The following is a 26519-nucleotide window of genomic DNA, read 5'->3' as shown; positions in this document are numbered from 1 at the left end:
GTTGTGCCAAAAGCTCGCTCTTACCGACCCAGCAGAAAATCATTTTGGGATTGTCTCTGGACTCTGTAGCCTGTCGAGCAGCCCTCACCACTGCCTCTCAGTGTTTCACCCGGCAATGTCAGTCAGGTACTGGAAGTGTCTGAGGCTTCATTGGCTCATGGCCTCCATGATTGTGTTAGTGCTGCTACAATTTATAGTACAAGTAGTCCAATAACACCGGTGGAGCGGACTGCTCTGGCTCCGGAGTTTATATGCATGCACACCTCAGCTACTCGCAAAGAAGTTGGTTATTGGACTACTTGTACTATAAATTGTGCCTTCCTGTATTATACTTACATGTATGCTAAATTATTTATTATATTCTACTGAGCCATTTACTTTATGTTCGTATTCTTATATTTTATTATTACTTATTCTGTGGCATTGTTGAGAAGGAACCTGCAAGTAAGCATTTGTTGGACGGTGTATACAGTGGCTTGCGAAAGTATTCACCCCCTTCGCATTTTTCCTATTTTGTTGCCTTACAACCTGAAATTAAAATGGATTTTGGGGGGGTTTGCATCATTTGATTAACACAACATGCCTAACACTTTGAAGATGCACATTTTTTGGGGGGGTGAAACAATCAAGAAATAACACAATAAAACAGAAAACTTGAGCTTGCATAACTATTCACCCCCCCAAAGTCAATACTTTGTAGAGCTACCTTTTGCAGCAATTACAGATGCAAGTCTCTTGGGGTATGTCTCTATAAGCTTGGCACATCTAGCCACAAGGATTTATGCCCATTCTTCAAGGCAAAACTGCTCCAGATCCTTCAAGTTGGATGGGTTCCGCTGGTGTACAGCAATCTATAAGTCATACCACAGATTCTCAATTGGATTGAGGTCTGGCCTTTGACTAGGCCATTCCAAGACATTTAAATGTTTCCCCTTAAACCACTTGAGTGTTGCTTTAGCAATATGCTTTGGGTCATTGTCCTGCTGGAAGGTGAACCTCCGTCCCAGTCTCAAATCTCTGGAAGACTGAAACAGGTTTCCCTCAAGAATTTCCCTGTATTTAGCGCCATCCATCATTCCTTCAATTCAGACCAGTTTCCCAGTCCCTGCTGATGAAAAACATCCCTACAGCATGATGCTGCCACCATCATGCTTCACTGTGGGGATGGTGTTCTCGGGGTGATGAGAGGTGTTGGGTTTTCTGGCCACTCTTCCATAAAGCCCAGTTCTGTGGAGTGCATGGCTAAAAGTGGTCCTATGGACAGATACTCCAATCTCCGCTGTGGAGCTTTGCAGCTCCTTTAGGGTTATCTTTGGTCTCTTTGTTGCCTCTCTGATTAATGTCCTCCTTGCCTGGTCCGTGAGTTTTGGTGGGGGGGCCCTCTCTTGGCAGGTTTGTTGTGGTGCCATGTTCTTTCCATTTTTTAATAATGGATTTAATGGTGCTCCGTGGAATGTTCAAGGTTTCTGATCTTTTTTTATAACCCAACCCTGATCTGTACTTCTCCACAACTTTGTCCCTGACCTGTTTGGAGAGCTCCTTGGTCTTCGTGGTGCCACTTGCTTGGTGGTGCCCCTTGCTTAGTGGTGTTGCAGACTCTGGGACCTTTCAGAACAGGTGTTAATAAACTCAGTAAAAAAAGAAACATCCTCTCACTGTCAACTGCGTTTATTTTTAGCAAACTTAACATGTGTAAATATTTGTATGAACATAACAAGATTCAACTACTGAGACATAAACTGAACAAGTTCCACAGACATGTGACTAACAGAAATTGAATAATGTGTCCCTAAACAATGGGGGGGGGGGGGGTACCACATGAGGGAGGAGGATGTCTTCCCTGTAACGCACAGCGTTGAGATAGCCTGCAATGACAACAAGCTCAGTCCGATGATGCTGTGACACACCGCCCCAGACCATGACGGACCCTCCACCTCCAAATCGATCCCACTCCAGAGTACAGGCCTCGGTGTAACGCTCATTCCTTTGAAGAAAAACGCGAATCCGACCATCACCCCTGGTGAGACAAAACCGCGACTCGTCAGTGAAGAGCACTTTTGCCAGTCCTGTCTGGTCCAGCGACGGTGGGTTTGTGCCCATAGGTGATATGGTTGCCGGTGATGTCTGGTGAGGACCTGCCTTACAACAGGCCTACAAGCCCTCAGTCCAGCCTCTCTCAGCCTATTGCGGACTGATGGAGGGATTGTGCCTTCCTGGTGTAACTCGGGCAGTTGTTGTTGCCATCCTGTACCTGTCCCGCAGGTGTGATGTTCGGATACACCGATCCTGTGCAGGTGTTGTTACACGTTGTCTGCCACTGCGAGGACGATCAGCTGTCCGTCCTGTCTTCCTGTAGCACTGTCTTAGGTGTCTCACAGTACGGACATTGCAATTTATTGCCCTGGCCACATCTGCAGTCCTCATGCCTCCTTGCAGCATGCCTAAGGCATGTTCACGCAGATGAGCAGGGACCCTGGGCATCATTCTTTTGGTTGTTTTCAGAGTCAGTAGAAAGGCCTCTTTAGTGTCCTAAGTTTTCATAACTGTGACCTTAATTGCCTACCATCTGTAAGCTGTTAGTGTCTTAATGACCATTCCACAGGTGCATGTTCATTAAATTTTTACATTTACGTCATTTAGCAGACGCTCTTATCCAGAGTGACTTACAAATTGGTGCATTCAACTTATGATTTTTTTTTTTATGGTGGGGTGGGGGAGGGGAGGGGGTAGAATGATTACTTTTATACTATTAGCTGTTTATGGTTCATTGAACAAGCATGGGAAACAGTGTTTAAACCCTTTACAATGAAGATCTATGAAGTTATTTGGATTTTTACAAATTCTCTTTGAAAGACAGGTTCCTGAAAAAGGGATCTTTCTTTTTTTGATGAGTTTATACTGAAATCATGTGACAGATGATGTGACACTTAGATTGCACACAGGTGGACTTTATTTAACTAATTATGTGACTTCTGAAGGTAATTGGTTGCACCAGATCTTTTTTAGGGGCTTCATAGCAAAAGGGGTGAATACATATGCACGCACCACTTTTCCGTTATTTATTTTGTAGAATTTTTTGAAATACGTTTTTTTTTTCATTTCACTTCACCAATTTTGACTATTTTGTGTATGTCCATTACATGAAATCCAAATAAAAATCCATTTAAATTACAGGTTGTAATGCAGCAAAATAGGAAAAACGCCAGGGGGATGAATACTTTTGCAAGGCACTGTAGAGATACAGGTGTAATTTGGTTAGCTAGCAAGAAATGTGAATCACTTTGCTAGCTAGCTGTGCTGAACTTGAACGACTGTTATCCACACTTAGCATATCTCTTAGTTGTCAGTCGTATTTGGCATCAATCAAATGGGCAGGCAGGCATGTTCCCATTCAGTTGTCAAAACGTGGGTTGGGACAAGCATGCATTGGCAGGCAAGCTGCAGAAGGGCGAGCAGACTACTATTCCCCATCGTTTATCAGTGCAATTTTGACGGCAAACTAAAAGCTGAAATAGTTTGAGCGGGTTTATCATATGTTCCCTTGTTAGATTTGAGCTAATCTCGCTCTGGCTAACATTAGTTGTTGGTCTTGTTGATGTGCAACTGAGGGAGAGGTAGCCTACCTATTCATGGTTGTTTGATTGGGACTCCCTTGGGATTTACATATTTGCAGAAATCCATTCAGGTGTATTTTGTGGCTTTTCCGTTATTTATTTTGTAGAATTTTTTGAAATAAGTGTTGTTGTTTTTTTTCACTTCACCAATTTGGACTACTTTGTGTATGTCCATTACATAAAATCCAAATAAACATCAATTTAAATTCCAGGTTGTAATGCAACAAAATAGGAAAAACGCCAAGGGGGATGAATACTTTTGCAAGGCACTGTACCATGTCTATCCTATTTGTAAGTCGCTCTGGATAAGAGCGTCTGCTAAATGACGTAAATGTAAATGTAAATGTCTCCTGTACAACTAATAAAACTTGAAACTTGTTTACTTTCAAAGAGGAGGTGTTAGAATGATCAAACGCTCACATGTGCACTGCACCTGTAAATGGTGAGACTGAGAGAGAGCAGCAGCACCCACATACTGTAGCCAAAGGCCCTTCCAAGACTTCATCCAACTCTTAGAACTAAGCTTAACTTATCACAAAATAATTTCCGAAACCCATGTATGAATGATATAATGCAGAATACCAAGGCACATTTTTTTGCATGGATAAAACAGTCTTTTTTTTGCTGCTGTCTAAATTTAGGTCAAGGTCTAATTGGAATGATGAAGTAGCTGTCAGAAACGTAGAAACGGTTCTAGGGAGAATTAAATCTGGATATAATTACACAGAGTTGAGGTCACCTTCATAATCAAATCTATAGTCTGTGTATTCTTAAGTAATTAATGAGAATATCGGTGTATTTTAAAGTAATGGAGCTTTGTTTCATAGATGTTATTGAATCCATTCTCTCTCTCTCTATCTCTCTCTCTCTATCTCTCTCTCTCTCTCTCTCTCTCTCTCTCTCTCTCTCTCTCAATTCAATTCAATTCAATTCAATTCAATTTAAGGGCTTTATTGGCATGGGAAACGTATGTTAACATTGCCAAAGCAAGTGAAGTAGATAGTAAACAAAAGTGAAATAAACAACAAATATTAACAGTAAACATTACACTCAGAAGTTCCAAAAGAATAAAGACATTTCAAATGTCATATTATGTACAGTATATACAGTATACAGTGTTGTAACAATCTCTCTCTCTCTCTCTCTCTCTCTCTCTCTCTCTCTCTCTCTGCCTTTGTCTCTCTCCCTCTCTCTCCCTGCTTTTGTCTCTCTCTCTCTTTCTCTGCCTTTGTCTCTCTCTCTCTGCCTGTCTCTCTCTCTCTCTCTGCCTTTGTCTCTCTCTCTCTCTCTCTGCCTTTGTCTCTCTCTCTCTCTCTGCCTTTCTCTCTCTCTCTCTCTCTCTCTCTCTCTCTCTCTCTCTCTCTCTCTCTCTCTCTCTCTCTCTCTCTCTCTCTTCTCTCTCCACCTCTCTCTCTCTCTCTCTCTCTCTCTCTCTCTCTCTCTCTGCCTTTGTCTCTCTCTCTCTGCCTTTGTCTCTAATTCTCTTTCGGGTTGAGTCCACACACACACAGCTTTCAATGGAAATATTGTGAACATAATGGCTGGAGTCAACACCAGTATGAAAATGTATGCACTCACTAACTGTAAGTCGCTCTGGATAAGAGCGTCTGCTAAATGACTCAAATGTCAAATGTAACACTAAAAGAAAGACTTTGGCGTCCTCTGCTGGCCCGGGCACGCACACACGCACACACGCTTTCAAGAAAAACAATTATATTATGATTTAAGTTGCAGTTCAAATTACAGTATCCACATTGTCTTTTTGTAAATTCTCCACTGATTGCATTATACAACCTCAGATATTTGTCTCAAAATGCTTTCAATAGTTTTGCAAAAAACACATCCCTCAGGCTTGCCACTACAAACAACAAACCGCAGAAAAACAATGGCTATTTGTGAATTGACTGGAGAATGCGGCCTTGGCCTCTTGAATAAGCAACACAGTGGCTGAATGGCCCCGATAATATTTCTCTCTGGGGAGCTGGGTGCAGGGAGCCGATGACTTCTGACTGCTTGTTTTTGTCAATTCTGCTGTGGCCGGTCTTCACACATGTGCACACTCTGACAACAAAAGGCCAAGGGGGTGGCCACAAGCAGGCCATCATAGGCCTGCCAAAAACCAGAAAGATGCTAAGAGACATAAGACTTATACAGGGAGGAAGCACAGTGAATTTGCACAGACTATAGCCACTACATAGCCTACACTACCGGTCAAAAAACACCTACTCATTCAAGGGTTTTTCTTTATTTTTACTATTTTCTACATTGTGGAATAAAAGCGAACACATCAAAACTATGAAATAACACATATGGAATCATGTAGTAACCAAAAAAGTGTTTACAAAAATCAACATATATTTGAGATTTGAGATTCTTCAAATAGCCCCCCTTTGCCTTGATGACAGCTTTGCACACTCTTGGCATTCTCTCAACCAGCTTCATGAGGTAGTCACCTGGAATGCATTTCAATTAACTGGTGTGCCTTCTCAAAAGTTCATTTGTGGAATTTCTATCCTTCTTAATGCGTTTGAGCCAATCAGTTGTGTTTTGACAAGGTAGGGGTGTATACAGAAGATATATATATATTTTTTTCCACTAATTGGTATTTTGACCACTCAGATCAGCTCTGAAAAATATATGAAGTGAAAAGAAATGAAAAAATATGTGATTAAAAGACCAATTAGTGGAAATAATATCAGAATTGGGCTGCCTGTGTAGACGCAGCCATAGTGACATATACAGACTACAAAGGGAAGCACAGCCACGAGCTGCCCAGTGACACAAGACTTCCAGACGAGCTAAACCACTTCTATGCTCGCTTCGAGGCAAGCAACACTGAAGCATGCATGAGAGCACCAGCTGTTCCGGATGACTATGTGATCACGCTCTCCGTAGCCGATGTGAGTAAGACTTTTAAGCAGGTCAACATTCACAAGGCCGCAGGGCCAGATGGATTACCAGGACGTGTACTCCGAGCATGTGCTGACCAACTGGCAAGTGTCTTCACTGACATTTTCAACATGTCCCTGACTGAGTCTGTAATACCAACATGTTTCAAACAGACCACCATAGTCCCCGTGCCCAAGGACTCTAAGATAACCTGCCTAAATGACTACCGACCCGTAGCACTGACGTCTGTAGCCATGAAGTGCTTTGAAAGGCTGGTCATGGCTCACATCAACACTATTATCCCAGAAACCCTAGACCCACTCTAATTTGCATACCGCCCCAACAGATCCACAGATGATGCAATCTCTATTGCACTCCACACTGCCCTTCCCCACCTGGACAAGAGGAACACCTACGTGAGAATGCTATTCATTGACTACAGCTCAGCATTCAACACCATACTGCCCTCAAAGCTCATCACTAAGCTAAGGATCCTGGGACTAAACACCTCCCTCTGCAACTGGATCCTGGACTTCCTGACGGGCCGCCCCCAGGTGGTAAGGGTAGGTAACAACACATCTGCCACACTGATCCTCAACACGGGGGCCCCTCAGGGGTGCGTGCTCAGTCCCCTCCTGTACTCCCTGTTCACCCATGACTGCATGGCCAGGCACGACTCCAACACCATCATTAAGTTTGCCGACGACACAACAGTGGTAGGCCTGATCACCGACAACGATGAGACAGCCTATAGGGAGGAGGTCAGAGACCTGGCCATGTGGTGCCAGGATAACAACCTCTCCCTCAACGTGACCAAGACAAAGGAGATGATTGTGGACTACAGGAAAAAAAAGAGGACTGAGCACGCCCCCATTCTCATCGACGGGGCTGTAGTGGAACAGGTTGAGAGCTTCAAGTTCCTTGGTGTCCACATCACCAACGAACTATCATGGTCCAAACACACCAAGACAGTCATGAAGAGGGCACGACAAAGCCTATTCCCCCTCAGGAGACTGAAAATATTTGGCATGGGTCCTCAGATCCTCAAAAAATTATACAGCTGCACCATCGAGAGCATCCTGACTGGTTGCATCACCGCCTGGTATGGCAACTGCTTGGCCTCCGGCCGTAAGGCAATACAGAGGGTAGTGCGTCCGGCCCAGTACATCACTGGGGCCAAGCTTCCTGCCATCCAGGACCTCTATACCAGGCGGTGTCAGAGGAAGGCCCTCAAAATTGTCAAAGACTCCAGCCACCCTAGTCATAGACTGTTCTCTCTGCTACTGCACGGCAAGCGGTACCGGAGTGCCAAGTCTAGGTAAAAAAGACTTCTCAACAGCTTCTACCCCCAAGCCATAAGACACCTAAACAGCTAATCATGGCTACCCAGACTATTTGCACTGCCCCCCCCCCCCCCCCCCCCCCCACCCCATCTTTTTACGCTGCTGCTACTCTGTTAATTATTTATGCATAGTCACTTTAACTCAACTGACATGTACATATTACTTCAACTACCTCAACTAGCCGGTGCCCCCGCACATTGACTCTGCACCGGTACCCCCCTGTATATATAGCCTCCCTACTGTTATTTTATTTTACTTCTGCTCTTTTTTTCTCAACACTTTTTTGTTTTATTCTACTTTTTTATTAAAAAGAAATGCACTGTTGGTTAAGGGCTGTAAGTAAGCATTTCACTGTAATGTCTGCACCTGTTGTATTCGGCGCATGTGGCCAATACAATTTGATTTGATTTGATATTTGGGGTGGTGTCAGACGTGCTGTCTTCCTCTGTTTCTGACTCCCGAGTGGCGCAGTGGTTTAAGGTACTGCATCGCATTGCTAGCTGTGCCACTAGAGATACTGGTTCGAGTCCAGGCTCTGTCGCAGCCGGCGTCCAAGGTAGGGGAGGGTTTGACCGGCAGGTCTGTGGGTTCTTTTCCCACGGGGGACAGTATAAACAAAAAAAACAAAAAAAAACATGGAGGCATTCACTAACTGTAAGTCGCTCTGGATAAGAGCGTCTGCTAAAATGTAAATGTTTTTGCTGCAGGGTCTGGCAGCAAAGATGGTGAGGCAAAGCGAGAGAATTTACTCCGCCCAAAATCTGTTTGCGTCAAACCCAAGGTAGGGGAGGGTTTGACCGGCAGGTCTGTGGGTTCTTTTCCCACGGGGGACAGTATAAACAAAAAAAACAAAAAAAAACATGGAGGCATTCACTAACTGTAAGTCGCTCTGGATAAGAGCGTCTGCTAAAATGTAAATGTTTTTGCTGCAGGGTCTGGCAGCAAAGATGGTGAGGCAAAGCGAGAGAATTTACTCCGCCCAAAATCTGTTTGCGTGAGATAAGCCCTTTATTGAATGGAGGCCTATCAGAAAGTGTCAAAATACGTGAGGCTTATTTGATCTAATATACGTTTAGTCATGTCTAAGATGTTACAAATGTACTGGTATAAGTGGATGCACGTGGCATTCCGTCAACGTTGAGAAAAACGACTTATTGTGTCTGTTGTTTACACGCGTATCTGCCCTCTCGTTGGCTAGAATGGTCCCATCTGCTCTCTTCTGCCTTCAATCATTGAGGACATGTATTTCCATTGTTAGAACGGTCACGCTGTTATCTTGTCAATATAATGCAAGAATCATTAACTAGATTCAGCCACTGGTGGATTTATGTCATGAGCGGATGGTCAGGGTGCCGGAACCTAATTACTAATAATTTGTGGACTGCAAATCGACCGCAAGAAGCACAAAAATATATAATATTTGACTAAAGTATAATCATTTCAAACCTTGCTTACGATTATATATATATATATATATATATATATATATATATATATATATATATATATATATATATATATATATATATATATATATATATATATATATAATGCGTGGCAATGCTTTGGAACAGATTTCTAAAATAAAAATCATTTCGCAGATTATATATATATATATTAACCGTTTATGTCCAACAATAAAACATGTACGATGGAGTTGGGCGATGACTAGTGTGGACGGACTGGAGCTCCGACATCACATAAAATGAAGTTTTTATCCAAAACGACTGATTTCAGCACCCAACGAATAGCCCGCATTTACACAGAAGCTATTCGTTAGGTCCGGAAATCAGTAGTTTTTTTATATTGAAAAAAAAAATGTGTATGTGACGTTGGTGCTCCAGTCCGCACACGCTAGTTACCGCTCAACTCCATCGTAAATCGTGGAGTTGAGTTTAGTCGGCTACTACGGTGTATGTGAGAACCTGTCTGTGACGAGAGATGGCAATCGTAGCTGGACGCTCAGCCTGAGAGGTTAATGCCAGGCTTTTTATCGAGAGAATATAGCTACAGGGAGTTTATAACACCGGTTTGGAGCTACAGGCACGGTAAACCACCCAAACTTAGAGACGTTGGATGTCTGTCGTCTACAATTTTACATGCCTGCTTCAAGCTGAGCTTGCCAATCTTCTTGTATTTCAGCTATCTAACGTTAGCTAGGCTAGCTACGTTCCTCCAACTCAACTGACTTGATATTTGCTTGAGGTACCATAGGATCTTGTTTAGCTAACTAGATAGTAGCTAGCTAATTAAACTATTTAATCTGTTATTTCAGTTAGCTAGCTACCAAGTTGAGATTGGTTACTGGCGAACTGCTACTAACGTTAACTAGCTACAATATATTTGTTTGAAATGGCTAGCTAACTTTAGCTAACGTTAACTGGTAATGGACCGTGCCATCATCAGTAAGCAATGCCAGCAAAAGATGGCGGACACCTAACTAAGCTACTAGCTAGCTACCCAACTGCTATGGCCTCGCTAAGCAGTTAGCTAGCTACCATGTAATGTTAGCTACCTAGCTAGCTAACTTAGCTGTGTCTGACCATCCGATTGTTTGTTTTTGTCCGTTGTGATCAGTGTGCCCGGTGTAATACACTCCCAATTGATTGCGAGACATGTAATGTTAACTATCTGGCTAGCCATCTAATTAACTTAGCTAGCTGGTTCGCTAAAATACACGGATTCACCCAACATTTTTCATGGTGTTAATGCCAAGGTCCTTGCAATCTTCACTAAAGATTAGCTAGCTAACGTTAGCTAGATAAGTTTGGGGATAAACTAACGTTAGCTAGTTAGCACCTTTACCATTTCATAAAACTAGTTACACTTGACGTGTAACTAATAATGTTGTCGGTATTTAGTGTACTCTGGGTAACTTTTCATGGTTATTGCCCTAGAGAACTCCATCTAGGGTTAATAACTAAAGCAAGCTAACGGTAGTCGCACGGTTGTTTTGTGGCAACACGAATTGAACCACTGATGTAATGTTATACTGATGTAATGTTATAGCTAGCTAGCAAACGTTACGTTTAAGTCTGGCTAGTGTGCGTGATGTGGTTCTGCCAATGTGGCCTCGAAATTGCCATGGTACTTTACGAACAGAGACCAACATCTTCCCTGTTTGGACACTATTTTGAGAAAATATGACGATTTTGTAATAACACAGACACTTTTATTTTATTTCCTATAGATTTGGCTGCCATCATTATTCTCTCAAATTTGTGTTGGGATTTGTTGACAAACTTAGATCAAATGATTTGTCCTCTGTAGCTCTATTGAGGCCTAGGCTATTTGGAGACCAAGCCGGTGACTTGGAGAGTATGAAAATCTATGCACTCACTAACTGTAAGTCGCTCTGAATAAGAGCGTCTGCTAAATGACTAAAATGTAAAATGAGAGAAGAAAAACTGTCTGGTGGCCTTATTTGTTTAATTTGTTTCAATGTGCTCTTCCACACAAATTTGACTATTGTGATTGCAGGCCTGCGGGTAGCATCCTCCCGTTGACAGTAGTCCTGTATGGTTTGGCTGTCACAGTGTGAAGGCATTAGTTACATGATGCTGTCACTTGAGCAGCGCCTTTGGCAGCCTCTGTCCAAAATGCTTATTTAGCCTCAGTTTCCCCCTCTCTGTTGTTGACCTTTCACAAAGAAACAGCTATGTGTGGGGAATGCTTGAGTTGTATGTCTCTTGCACAAGGTGTGAGGCTAGTGGCTCTTGCCAATGTAAATAAATGTTGCAAGTGTAAAAAGGCAATGCCCCTGTTTTTGGTAGATATGTCTGGGTGGGTGTTGTAACGTTAGTTGGTCAATCATTCCAGTGTTTAAAAAAAAATATATATATTTTTATGTGCTGGATACAATCAGTGGAAATCTTGGTTAGACGGTTCAATGTTTTAGAGTGAGGTCAGTGTTTTGTGCTGGTGTGGTTGCAGGCGTCTAGCTAGCCTAATCTGTCTATTTGAAATGAAGACACCTCTAATGCATAAAGTTTGCCGCTCCGTGTAGGTCAATCACGTTAAATGTGAATAAAGTTTCAATGCCGTAGTGTTGGCTGAAGTTTAGGCCTGCACAGTGCATGGAGCGAGGCTACTAGGACTAGATCAGGGATCTAGATTCAGCCGTGGGCTAATTCTGTCTTGGGTGGATGGTCGGGGGGCCGGAACATAATTGCAAATTGACTTCAAGAAGCCTAAACAGATAATATTTTACTAAAACATAATCATTTCAAACCTTGACTACATTTAGGGATATTGCCCTGCGTAGGGTGTCGTCTTATGGATGGGACATTAAAACGGGTGTCCTGACTCTCTGTGGTCATTCAAAATCTCATGGCACTTATTGTTAGAATAGGGGTGTTCACCCTGTTGTCATGGCTAAATTCCCAACCTGGCCACATTCCATCATGGCCACCTAATCATGCCCCTCATTCCTAATTGGCATAGATCACTCCTCACCTCTCCACCTGATAGCTGATGTGTTGTGAGCGTTCTGGCACAAAAATCGTCGCCATGCATCACTGAGGTGGGTGCTACACATTGATGGGGGATGAGGTGAGTTTCCCCCTGCTATGTAAAGCGCTTTGAATACCTCAGTTGGTAGGAAAGTGCTATATAAATCCAATCAATTATTTATAATTTTTATATGATCACATATCTCTATTATGCATGGGAATACTTGGGAACAGATTTTCAAAATTAAAATCACTTGGAGCTGGTTTCCTGGTGTTTTTACAGCCTTATGTCCAACAATGAAAATTCAACAACAACTTGAGGGGCCAAATAAAACCACCCGCGGGTCATATTCGGCCTGCGGGCCGCCAGTTGGGGAACCCTGGCCTAGATGCTAGGATTATGACTCTGCTTGTTTTTGCCTTTCTCAGTGGGGCAGGGGTGTGGGCTGGAGGATATTCTGACCATTAGGTAGGCCTATGTCAGGAAACACCCCTCTTAATGGTCTCCCAGCCTGACTTGTGGTTACTGGTGTGTGTGTGTGTGTGTGTGTGTGTGTGTGTGTGTGTGTGTGTGTGTGTGTGTGTGTGTGTGTGTGTGTGTGTGTGTATCGGCTGTTTATTGTGGCCTGTTAGTGCTAAGGCAACTAGTTCCTCCATCGCTCTATGTTCACAGCATCGCAAGCAAGTCCACTGTGTATGTAAACTGTTGTGTATGAAGTAAGAGATACTTTCTGTGTTCATCCGAGTACAGACGATTGTGTTTTGAAAGCCAATCCATATGCTATGGAAAGGTTCAAGTAAGGTCACACACACTGTAACATGCATGGAGCTGGTAATGGAGAAGTACAAAATAGTTAAGGAATTAAAGTGGAACTGACAGTGTTTTAACTACTTTACAGATATGAAACAGACAATTATAATATCAGCACAAAGTGTGTAATTCCCAGTTTGCTACAAAACCAACTTTATAAGAGATTTTAAAAATAGGTTCTATTTGACTCAAAATTCCGTCGTACAGTAAGGCATTGTTGGCAGAATAGATGGATGCAGTTCAATGCATGATTAATATAATTCACCAACACATTTCTTGGTAGTCCAACAAATATTGCTATCAGTTTGTAAGTCACAGCTGGCCTGGTACATTGTTTGCTGCCGACACATTCAGGATGCACTTTCAGAAAAAAATAAAACGGACAAATGTAACTATGGCTGGGAATGTCAGTACAATTAAACTAGCAAGGGCAATGATCACAAGTCAGTCATAACATGGCTAATAGGCTAGCTTATCTATTTATGTAGCTACTTATTTAGCGAGCTAAAAACATGGAGTCTAACGTTAGCTAGCTAGCTGCTGGGAGTTTTTCATGTCATTGGACGATTGGGTGAGTGGCTGACTTTAATAATAATATAATAATATGCCATTTAGCAGACGCTTTTATCCAAAGCGACTTACAGTCATGTGCGCATACATTTTTACGTATGGGTGGTCCCGGGGATCGAACCCACTACCCTGGCGTTACAAGCGCCATGCCCTACCAATTGAGCTACAGAGGACCACACTTCCCCCCCCCCCCCCCCATATCGTTTTTCAGTTGCTACAGCTACAGTGGCTTGCGAAAGTATTCACCCCCCTTGGCATTTTTCCTATTTTGTTGCCTTACAACCTGGAATTAAAATGGATTTTTGGGGGGTTTGTATCATTTGATTTACACAACATGCCTACCACTTTGAAGATGCAAAATATTTTTTCTTGTGAAACAAACAAGAAATAAGACAAAAAAACAGAACTTTGGCGTGCATAACTATTCACCCCCCCCCAAAGTCCATACTTTGTAGAGCCACCTTTTGCAGCAATTACAGATGCAAGTCTCTTGGGGTATGTCTCTATAAGCTTGGCACATCTAGCCACTGGAACTTTTGCCCATTCTTCAAGGCAAAACTGCTCCAGCTCCTTCAAGTTGGATGGGTTCGCTTGTGCACAGCAATCTATAAGTCATACCACATATTCTCAATTGGATTGAGGTCTGGGCTTTGACTAGGCCATTCCAATACATTTAAATGTTTCCCCTTAAACCACTCAAGTGTTGCTTTAGTAGTATGCTTTGGGTCATTGTCCTGCTGGAAGGTGAACCTCCGTCCCAGTTCAAATCTCTGGAAGACTGAAACAGGTTTCCCTCAAGAATTTCCCTGTATTTAGCGGCATTCATCATTCCTTCAATTCCGACCAGTTTCCCAGTCCCTGCTGATGAAAAACATCCCCACAGCATGATGCTGCCACCACCATGCTTCACTGTGGGGATGGTGTTCTCGGGGTGATGAGAGGTGTTGGGTTTGCGCCAGACATAGCGTTTTCCTTGATGGCCAAAAAGCTCAATTTTAGTTTCATCTGACCAGAGTACCTTCTTCCATATGTTTGGGGAGTCTCCCACATGCCTTTTTTTCTTTAAGCAATGGCTTTTTTCTGGCCACTCTTCCGTAAAGCCCAGCTCTGTGGAGTGTACGGCTTAAAGTGGTCCTATGGACAGATACTCCAATCTCCGCTGTGGAGCTTTGCAGCTCCTTCAGTGTTATCTTCGGTGTCTTTGTTGCCTCTCTGATTAATGCCATCCTTGCCTGGTCCATGAGTTTTGGTGGCAGGTTTGTTGTGGTGCCATATTCTTTCAATTTTTTAGTAATGGATTTAATGGTGCTCCGTGGGATGTTCAACGTTTCTAACCTGTTTTCTAACCCAACCCTGATCTGTACTTCTCCACAACTTTGTCCCTGACCAGTTTGGAGAGCTCCTTGGTCTTCATGGTGCCGCTTGCTTGGTGGTGCTCCTTGCTTAGTGGTGTTGCAGACTCTGGGGCGTTTCAGAACAGGGGTGTCTATATACTGAGATCATGTGACACTTTTGAAACAAGTTATTTTTTTCATTTCACTTCACCAATTTTGACTATTTTGTGTATGTCCATTACATGAAATCCAAATAAAAATCCATTTAAATACAGGTTGTAATGCAACAAAATAGGAAAAACGCCAGGGGGATGAATACATTTGCAAGGCATTGTAGAGACACAGGTGTCATTTGGTTAGCTAGCAAGAAATGTGAATCACTTTGCTAGCTAGCTATGCTGAACTTGAACGACTGTTATCCACACTTAGCATATCTCTTAGTTGTCAGTCGTATTTGGCATCAGTCAAATGGGGGCAGGCATGTTCCCATTCAGTTGTCAAAACGTGGGTTGGGACAAGCATGCATTGGCAGGCAAGCTGCAGAAGGGCGAGCAGACTACTATTCCCCATCGTTTATCAGTGCAATTTTGACGGCAAACTAAAAGCTGAAATAGTTTGAGCAGGTTTATCATATGTTCCCTTGTTAGATTTTAGCTAATCTCGCTCTGGCTAACGTTAGTTGTTGATCTTGTTGATGTGCATAGGCAACTGAGGGAGAGGTAGCCTACCTATTCATGTTTGTTTGATTAATGGGACTGCAAAGTTCCCAAATGTCAAAGGACTCCCTTGGGATTTACATATTTGCAGAAATCCATTCAGGTGTATTTTGTGCCTTTTTGGTGAATGCTTTCTAATGATCAAAAGTCTCTCTGTTGCTACTGCCTGTAAACACACAGGCCAGTTGAAAGTGAAGGATGGCAGGCCTGTGTGGCAAATGGCTTACAGTGGGGAAAAAAAGTATTTAGTCAGCCACCAATTGTGCAAGTTCTCCCACTTAAAAAGATGAGAGAGGCCTGTAATTTTCATCATAGGTACACGTCAACTGTGATTTTCTGGAATGTCATATTGTAGGATTTTTTATGAATTTATTTTCAAATTATGGTGGAAAATAAGTATTTGGTCAATAACGAAAGTTTCTCAATACTTTGTTATATACCCTTTGTTGGCAATGACACAGGTCAAACGTTTTCTGTAAGTCTTCACAAGGTTTTCACACACTGTTGCTGGTATTTTGCAGATCTCCTCTAGAGCAGTGATATTTTGGGGCTGTCGCTGGGCAACATGGACTTTCAACTCCCTCCAAAGATTTTCTATGGGGTTGAGATCTGGAGACTGGCTAGGCCACTCCAGGACCTTGAAATGCTTCTTACGAAGCCACTCCTTCGTTGCCCGGGTGGTGTGTTTGGGATCATTGTCATGCTGAAAGACCCAGCCACGTTTCATCTTCAATGCCCTTGCTGATGGAAGGAGGTTTTGACTCAAAATCTCACGATACATGGCCCCATTCATTCTTTCCTTTACACGGATCAGTCGTCCTTGTCCCTTTGCAGAAAAACAGCCCCAAAGAATGTTTCCACCCCCATGCTTCACAGTAGGTATGGTGTTCTTTGGATGCAACTCAGCATTCTTTGTCCTCCAAACACGACGAGTTGAGTTTTTACGAAAAAGTTCTATTTTGGTTTCATCTGACCATATGACATTCTCCCAATCCTCTTCTGGATCATCCAAATGCACTCTAGCAAACTTCAGACGGGCCTGGACATGTACTGGCTTAAGCAGGGGGACACGTCTGGCACTGCAGGATTTGAGTCCCTGGCAGCGTAGTGTGTTACTGCTGGTAGGCTTTGTTACTTTGGTCCCAGCTCTCTGCAGGTCATTCACTAGGTCCCCCCGTGTGGTTCTGGGATTTTTGCTCACCGTTCTTGTGATCATTTTGACCCCACGGGTGAGATCTTGCGTGGAGCCCCAGATCGAGGGAGATTATCAGTGGTCTTGTATGTCTTCCATTTCCTAATAATTGCTCCCACAGTTGATTTCTTCAAACCAAGCTGCTTACCTATTGCAGATTCAGTCTTCCCAGCCTGGTGCAGGTCTACAATTTTGTTTCTGGTGTCCTTTGACAGCTCTTTGGTCTTGGCCATAGTGGAGTTTGGAGTGTGACTGTTTGAGGTTGTGGACAGGTGTCTTTTATACTGATAACAAGTTCAAACAGGTGCCATTAATACAGGTAACGAGTGGAGGACAGAGGAGCCTCTTAAAGAATAAGTTACAGGTCTGTGAGAGCCAGAAATCTTGCTTGTTTGTAGGTGACCAAATACTTATTTTCCACCATAATTTGCAAATAAATTCATTAAAAATCCTACAATGTGATTTTCTGTATTTTTTCTCTCTCAATTTGTCTGTCATAGTTGACGTGTACCTATGATGAAAATTACAGGCCTCTCATCTTTTTAAGTGGGAGAACTTGCACAATTGGTGGCTGACTAAATACTTTTTTCCCCCACTGTATTTGCATATAGGCCTACTGTAGCTCTGATTGGCTAGGGCACACCGGTTTGTGTAGAGTCTGGTCCTGGACAAGACAGATGTTTTTATTAGGTTTTATTTCCTAAAGTGTATTAGTTGTCCAGATGCACGGCCGCCTTCCCACTCTATATTGTTATAGAATTAAAATGTGAAAATATGAACTTGAAAATGACCATCTAAGTGCTCGCTTGTCGGAAAATGTAAAAAAAAGGCGGCATATTCTTCCTGTGGGTGTATATGAACACATTTTTTAAATATTTCATGTTGCTAAAACACTGTCAGTTCCATTTTAAATGGCAGCTGTAGAATTTATGGTGGATGTGTTATTATTCACTCACTGTATGTGTGCAGTTTGTCCCTGTGTTGTTTTCCCAAGCAGCCATACAGAGATGTGGGCGTGTCTGTGTCTAAATATAAAAAATATGCCAGCACATACTTTTTATGTGATTTTAGATTTTGGGTTCCAATTCCAAGCATGATTTTTACTTGTTTACACCAGGGATAGTGTTGTCACGTTAGCAGAATTTTGACTTCGATACCAGGTTTAGGATCACGATATCAAAACGATACAACGGCAAAAAAAGAAGGCGTATTAGCCAAAGTCACAGAATGGAACTTGATCCAGACAGCTCTCTTGAGTTCAGTATCATTATATTTGAAATGTTTGATTTTTGAATGTATGCATTAATTAATCAATTATACAATACATTTGACTTTGGTAAAAAGCTGTCTAACTACATAACATAATGGTAATCAGTTATTTGAATGGTAAATCTTTAGTCTATTGATAAACTGGGTAAATCAAGATGTAGCCTAGGTTTATTCACAGTACAGGTGACTGCATATTCAATAGGAGTGTGCGCATTCATTGAGTTACTGAGCTTGTTTTGGCTGATTTCATGGGGCTACAGATGATAAACAATCTGTTTTGTCTTCCGTTTGGGACTTATTTTATTATACTGATCAACATTTGCATAGAAGAAGCAACCGTGTCTTTTATAAAAGTGTGCACTGTCTCTAAGACCTCATTCACACAGTCAGCTCCAGCAAAGATGATCTTGACTGGGAGCGACGTGAGGCGGGGAGAGGAAATGAATGAATAAAGTTTTTGGTGACAATCAGCTTTGAAATCAGCAATATTTTGCGTTATGGTTTGAATATTATCACAAACAAAGTACTAGGGTAGTTAATTGATGTTAGTTTCAGCTGTAAGCTAGCAAGGAAAGTTAGCCTACAAAGCTGGAAGCTACCAGTATCTTCTTGTATTTTGAAGTGTTCTAGCCTGTAATGGGCATTGTTTTGCGAACAGTAATTAAATCAACATTTCTACATGCTGTGTCGCATTATTCAAGTGTGTTAACTTCTGTGCAGCATGAGTGGTGATGCAACCAGACTCCCAGTGAGTGCAGTGGTTCCTCAGGACAGGCTAGAGCTAGCAGTGAGTAAGTGGAGCAGGCACGGTGCTCTCGTGCTTTAAGGGGACATCGGCTGCACTGATAGACAGACTTGATCCTCTCTCAATCAGTAGATGATGTGTGACACATTTGACAGAAGTACAGAAAGTAACACAAATTATTTTTCAAGTTCTACTATTGGAAAAAGTACCAAAGTTTTGGTATACCGTGCAACACTACCAGAGGATTGAGCACATTGTCTTCCTTTACTGTGTCTGTGTAGCCTAGTTCTAGCCTAAGCCTATTATGGTAGCACTGGAAAGCTACTCACATGTACTATGAATACCAAATATCACACAACCGTGTAAATCGGATCCCCCCTCCTACTCTCTCTGATCTAGTGAGTCTGAACAGTCTGATCGATTCCTGAGTCAGAGAGCCATTAGTTATAATGATATCCAATTCAGTGCTGCTGGCTGCATGGGCTGTTGATGTTCCCAATGGTGTGCCTGCACAGAGGCCAGCTCTCAGCAAACTGACTGGGAGAACACACACACACACACACACTACAGTGGTATTTTCACATCAAATAGTGTTAGTGTTCCTCAGCCTTCACATTTAACTAGCAGCTTTACAGCCAAGCCATGAAGCGACACTGAACATATAATAATACTTTTTGATTCAGTCATATTTTTGAGTCATTAATCCCGTAAGTGAAGACGTTGCTTCTAGACAGTGTTGCACCCCGGCACATACCCTAGTCTTTGATGGCTTCAAAGAAATCAAAACTATCTCAGAAGGATTCTAATAGAAAAATGTCTTAAAGTGTTGCAACTGCTCTGAAACATCATACGATTAGAGGCCTCAGTCTCCCCAGTCTGTCACAACCAATGATAACACTTAACTGACTGACTGGCCCTTAGTCAGGCTTTGTCAACCAGCCTAAATGACAATACATGCGCACACACCTCATCCTCTGTCTCACTCTGTCTGTCCTTAGTTTCCCCTCTGTTTTCCTGTCACCTAAGGACAAGAAAAATAACAAGCTGGCAAATAACGAACTGTACGAGGCTATAAACAAGCTGGAAACCTTGCACCCGGACCCTGCTTTTCTTATTGCTGGTGATTTAAATTCAGCATCATTAAGGCATGTGATGCCCAACTTCCATCAACACGTTTTTTTATTGTATTTTTTTTAACCTTTATTTAACTAGGCAAGTCAGTTAAGAACAAATTCTTATTTACAATGACTGCCTACACCGGCCAAACCCGGACGATGCTGGGCCAATTGTGTGCCGCCCTATGGGACTACTAGGGGCGATAAAGTCCTAGACCACTGTTACTCTACCCACAAGCAAGCAAACAAGGCCCTCCCTCGTCCCCCATTCGGCAAATCAGATCATGACTCCATACTCCTGCTTCCTGTATACAAGCAGAAGCTCAAACAGGAAGTACTCGTGACTTGCTCCGTTGAGAAATTGTCCTCAGAAATTATCCTACTGGACTGCTTTGCTAGCGCTGACTGGAATATGTTCAGAGACTCCGCCGATAGCATCGACGAGCTAACCACCTCCGTCACCGGCTTTATTAGGAAATGGATCGGAGACGTTGTCCCCACAGTGAAGGTTGGCTGTTTCCCCAATCAAAAGTTCCTGGATTATCACAGAGGTTGGTGTTAAATGAAAGGACAGGGCTACCGCACACAGCAGGGCTATCGCAGCCAACCCTGAGGCTACGGCTGAGGAAAGGAACAAGTACAAAAAGTCCTGCTACGACCTCCGCAGAGCCATCAAACAAGAAAAATGACAATATAGGAACAGGTGGAATCCTATTACACAGGCCCCAGGTGGTGAGGGTAGGTAACATCAGCACAGCCAAACTGACCCTCAACACGGGGGCCCCACAGGGGTGTGTACTTAGTCCCCTCCCATACTCCCTGTTCACCCATGACTGCGTGACTACGCACGACTCCAACACCATCAAGTTAGCGGACGACAGCTGCACCATTGAGACCATCTTGACTGGCTGCATCATTGCTTGGTATGGCAACTGCACCTCCCTCGATCGCATGGCGCTACAGAGGGTGGTATGGACAGCCCATTACATCACTGGGGCTGAGCTCCCTGCCATCCAGGACCACTATATCAGGCGGTGTGAAAGGAAGGCCCGGAAAATGCAGTATGCCAACACATTTATTCTGCATGAGTCTCCTGTTCTGTCCAAATGAGGTCCATCTGATTACAGCCTGCCAATGGCAGCACAAAGGTCCAATGTGTCTCCATATTTGAAACACGTGATATGTAGGCTAGAAAGAGAGGAATGAAGGCATAATCACGCCACTGACTGTCACCTTCAGACATATTGATAGCTTCTTGTAGGACGGACGCACGTAACATAAATGGTAGTGGCCGTCAGTCAACAGACTGAGGGATGCGATGACTAACAAGGAACTTTGTTCCGGTACGCTGATGGGTTTTCGTCACTAGCTAGGTTTCCATCCAATTGGTGACAGATTTTCATGTGAATATTCTCAAATCTGCATAGATGTTTCCATCAAACTGACTTTTTGTGGATAAAAGGGTGTGTGGCGGGCGGGGAAAAATCGATAGTTACATATCGGGATATTATTACTGACTATATATCGTATCGCTTTTGTCATTATCGCAATATTATTCTTGTGCTAGTTGGCTGTACCTGCACCAAAACTTGAGTATTTTTCCTTCATAGCTTGTTCTCCATCTTCTTTTTATAGAGGGAGCCAATTAGTTTTCAGGACTTCTATTTGCATGACTGAACAAAACTAGTTTTCTCATGTCTCTCTCTTGTCCCTCTGCAGCAGACATATGGTGAGCAATATGTTTGGAACATCAAATCGCAATAAAATCACAGTATCAAATCACAATACATATTGAATCGTGAGAATCGCAATACATATCGTATCGGCACGTAAGTATCGTGATAATATCATATCGTGAGGTCCCTGGCAAGTGCAACTCCCCTAGTAGTGCAAATAAAATACAATAAAAAATACAAGTTCAATGGGGTTCAACTCTTTTGATGGTTTTGTCACAAAAACTGTTGTTATATAGCAAATTTGCCCATTCTGGTCTTGGCACGTGCCCTCCCCAACAACATTTTCCTTAGGGTCCCCAAAAGGCTAGGGGACTGCATGTGTGGGTATTGATGCCAGTACGCAGACCTGCGATCCATGTTCTATATAATGGTTGTTTTATATAAATATTTGCCCATAAAGGCGCTTCCACCGCCATTTCTCGCATAATTAATTTTGCAGACATAAAAAGATCCCACCATGTCAAACAAACAACTTGTCTGTCGACATTTATAAAATTGTACCTGCATTTTCTGTTTCCATCAGCCCGGTTGTGACTTTATAAATTGCTGAGTAAATTATTTGTCATTAAATTTTTGCAAACCACACGATCAAGCCAATGCCTATGAGTTTCTCCCGGTCTTTCTGTATTCGCTAACTAAGGCAAAGTTTTACGCATTAGTCCACCAGACTCTGGGAATGAGATTACATGTGCTCTTGACCTCTTGCCCTCTGTGTGACTATCCCCTGCCTCCAATCCCAGAAAGACTTCCAGGCCAGGGCTGAGGGGATTATAAACTGCTCCCTGGCCTGTCTGGCTGGCAGGATCGCTTGTCATTAGTCAGCCTCCTTAATTAGAGACTGATGGCAGCTTACTGTTGGTCTCTGCTCTGCCCCAGTCCTCTGTCTGTCGCTCTACTCCAAGTCTGTCTGTGTCCTATGTTTGTCTCTCTACTCCATCTCTGTCACACTACTCCTATTCTGTCTGTCTCTCTACTCCTAGTCTGAGAGGCCAGAGTGCACTTGAGGAGGAGATATTGCTATAGGTCTCTGTGCTGTGCTAGCAGATTAAGCAGAACAGCACTCTTTTTATCCACTGAGTAAAAAAAGGAAATGTCCTTTGCAATCTGCACATTTAGGATGGACAGCAATGACGCTTTATTTTATGCAGCCTGTTCATTCAGCTCCAGACTGACTGAGCACTTCTGTCTTTGAGGCACGACATCACTGTGACGGTCATGGAATTTTTGATGACCATTCAAATGACCACAGTCACCGTAATGACTTTGAATAGCAACATTTGACGCAAATATTTTCTTCCACTCCTGACTGCATGTGCTGCCATAGAAACAGAATGAATATAGGCTAATGGGCATCCCCATTCAAGTTAATGATGCCGTAATGTGTGGACTGGCGGCCATTGCGAGTGTACCCATAGGAGCAAAGCAGGAAGTAAAGTGGGACGTAAATGTCTTATAAATAAAAATAATCTGTTTGCGTCTTTTTTGTAACGGTTATGGCAGTTATTTTACATTTCATGACGGTCTTCATCCATAACTGTCGGTTATACGGTAATTGTGCCAGCCCTAGATGTCACGCTGGTTCACCTTGGAGGTTATGCCAGCTATCTGTTCCCCTGTCATGTCACTGTTACAGCTGGAGGCGTTGTCACGACTACCAGACACTGAGACACAATGAGCGGAGTGGGGTTGCGAGTCGCCTGGTTGTTCGTTCAGCTGGTCAGAGGCTGTTAATCGCAGCGGTTGGTTGGTTTCCATGCCAGATGCACTCCGTAATGCTGTGTCATTGGTTCTGATGCTAACATCCCCACTCTCCCCCATACCTCCCTTCCCACATCCTCCCATACTCCCCTATCCTCCCCTGGTTGGGCTGCTCTGTCTCTTCAGACAGACAGAGGCTTGGAGGGGATCAGGGAAAGGTTTTATCTGGCCTGCCTGCCGGTAGTCTCTGTGCGTCTCTGCTGAGCTGGAGCTAATGCAAGGCAGACACATACCGTCCGTTCCCCTATGCAAGCCAGACGGGTACAGGAGAACAGTGGAGTGGGGTGTGAAGGAGAGGACAGGAGATAAGAGGATATAGGAGGTGAGTAAAGGAAGAAGTGTTTTGCAGTGCGGAGGAGTGTAATATGATAGAAGTGCCGCGGAGAAGTGAGAAGGGGGACGAGTGCAGTGTTTTGGAGTAGGGTGAAGTGCCCTTCAAGGTCCTCTGGATTCTGCACCCTCTCTAATGACTTCTGCTGTGTTCCATGAGATGTCTGGATGAGGATGAAGCCCCGGGGCCGTATGTATCAAGCATCTCAGAGTAGGAGTGCTGATCTAGGATTAGTTTGGGCCTGAAGATCATAATACATAGCCTATTGATTATATGGAAAAGCGGGAACTGATCCCACTGGTCTAAAGACAATGGAGGCTTTCTCCTGTCCTGATGAACAACACTTCACCCTTAGTCAGCTGGGAGTCCTCTGGCTCCACTCATCTTAGCCTTTAATGCTCTGAGATTATGGCCTTGCTTGCCCTGTTTACTCATGTGACTGCACACTTTGAGGCAGTCTGTTGAGACAATTTGTGGCAATTGGTGTGTGTGTGCATATCTGCACTTTATTAACAATGGTTAGTGGCCTTTTTCATGTCCCTTTGCTTTGCCAGTGAGTAACATGATTTTAATGTGTTTTTGTTTGTGTAGCAAAGATCAAATGGCTATGTTTCTCTGTGTGGTGTTATGCCCTCAGAATGGGGTGGTAGTGGCATATGTATGCTGACAATGGAAAATTGTTTTAGCCTTCTCTCTCTCTAGTCTCTCCATCTGCTCAGTTATCAGTTCGGATCTCCCTAAACCTGGGTCTGTGGCTCTCAGCTTCTGAGTTCACAACTCCTAGCACCCCATCTGTGTTTGGACAGGAAGGGAAGGGATCTTGTGGTAACCATTTTACCTTGTCAGTTTAAGAACATTCATATGTTGTCACTCATCTGCACCAAACAAACCATACATCAATACTTTGTTCAGATTAAGAAAGTGTTTATTTTCCCTTTGACTGGTTCTGTGCTTAGGTTAAAGCCTTCTTTGCACAACCCAGATCAGTGTTAATATAACAGCTGACAGTGCATTATTCACTGACTAACTAACTACTCCCTTTCTCCTTTTGCAGGGCAATCATGGGCCACGGAGTCGGCTGAGGATCCGGAGGGTTCTGCAAAACGCACCAATCGTGAGTAGGGATGTATATTCGCCATTCTAGGCCTGTTTATTTCCTTGGATGTGAACTAGAGCTAATGTTGGCCAAGGATTTGAAAGGTACTGTGCCTTCAGAAAGTACCCACACCCCTTGATTTTTTTCCACATTTTGTTGTTACAAAAGTGGGATTAAAATTGATTTGTCATTTTCTGACAACACAAAATACTGTAAAAGTGGAAGAAACATTCTAACGTTTGCAAAACATTTTTTTTATGAAAGATAAAACACTAATGTATATTTTATTAGATAAGTATTCAACCCCCTGAGTCAATACATTTTGGAATCACCGTTGCCAGCGATTACAGCTGTGAGTCTTTCTGGGTAAGTCTTTAAGAGCTTTGCACACCTGGATTGTACTATATTTGCACATTATTCTTTAAAAAATTATACTGTGGCTATTTGATCATAATGTAGACATACCAGATTGGCCTACCATCAAAAACAATGGAGAAAATGAATGCCATAACATTTTAACATGTACATAGCTGTTCTATCATTCAGCCTACAGTAGCAGCCAATGTGTTGTGTTCAATGTAGACCTACATTCCATGAGACTTTAAAAAAACTAAAAAAAACATGCAGGGCTTGGCATTGACCTGTTTATCCACTTGTCCTTCAGACTGAAAATGTTGGGTTTGATGCAAGAAACCACTTGAAAAAAAAAGAAAAAAGAAACCACTTTAAACATAAAATGCGTTATTATTCCCATACCATTATTACAGAGAATCAGACAAATTATGCCACCCTCCGCCTATTGGCTACTTAGCTTATTCAAGCCTGTCTTAAAACACAACACTACCCCTTTAAGACAAAAAAAGCTCTGACTTGCTTTTCAAAGATGTCTAGAAATGTACATGTTTTGTGCTCTTGTAGGAAGCAATCACTCCCCTATTGCTGACTACAAATTATCTATAACTGGGCTAATAACTCACTAACTAGCAAAGGATATGAACAAAATGTGCACACGTGGCAACATGCAGCTCTCGCTTTGATCTCAAAACAAGCACATCTACTACCGACCGCTCATGCTGTAAACAGTCCAGTTCAAAGTAAATGGCACAGATCCATATATGGCAATGGTCTATTTGCATATAGGCCTACTGCAGCTCTGATTAGTTATGCAACACCGGTCTGTGTAGAGTACGGGCTGAGTCGGTCGTGTCAATGCAATAGTATCCTACTCCGGCGCGTTCTGGCTACAACAAAATATTTTGCGTGGTTCGTTTTTCATACCAAGTCTTGCATAGTTCATTTTGTTTCGGTATGTTGCATTGAAATTGGCTAATATTGCGTTACATTTACATTTACATTTGACATTTTAGTCATTTAGCAGACGCTCTTATCCAGAGCGACTTACAGGAGCAATTAGGGTTAAGTGCCTTGCTCAAGGGCACATCGACAGTTCACCTAGTCGGCTCGGGGATTAGAACCAGCGACCTTTCGGTTACTGGCACAACGCTCTTACCCACTAAGCTACCTGCCGCTCAGTAGACCACAGTAAAGG

General features: G+C 42.9%; 1 protein-coding gene across 1 annotated transcript in view; it reads left to right on the top strand.

Moving 5' to 3' along the window:
• Window positions 1-9755: 9755 nt before the first annotated feature.
• Window positions 9756-26519, top strand: part of wwp1 (WW domain containing E3 ubiquitin protein ligase 1) — a 63450-nt gene continuing 46686 nt past the window's right edge. The window contains exons 1-2 of the mRNA XM_084151647.1: window positions 9756-9894; window positions 24929-24988. The gene's annotated coding sequence lies outside the window, so the exon portion shown is untranslated. The remainder of the gene's footprint in view (window positions 9895-24928; window positions 24989-26519) is intronic.

This window comes from Coregonus lavaretus (genome assembly GCF_964263955.1).
Source record: "Coregonus lavaretus genome assembly, chromosome: 34".
NCBI lineage: Eukaryota > Metazoa > Chordata > Actinopteri > Salmoniformes > Salmonidae > Coregonus > Coregonus lavaretus.
This window is presented reverse-complemented; position numbering and strand designations above follow the sequence as displayed.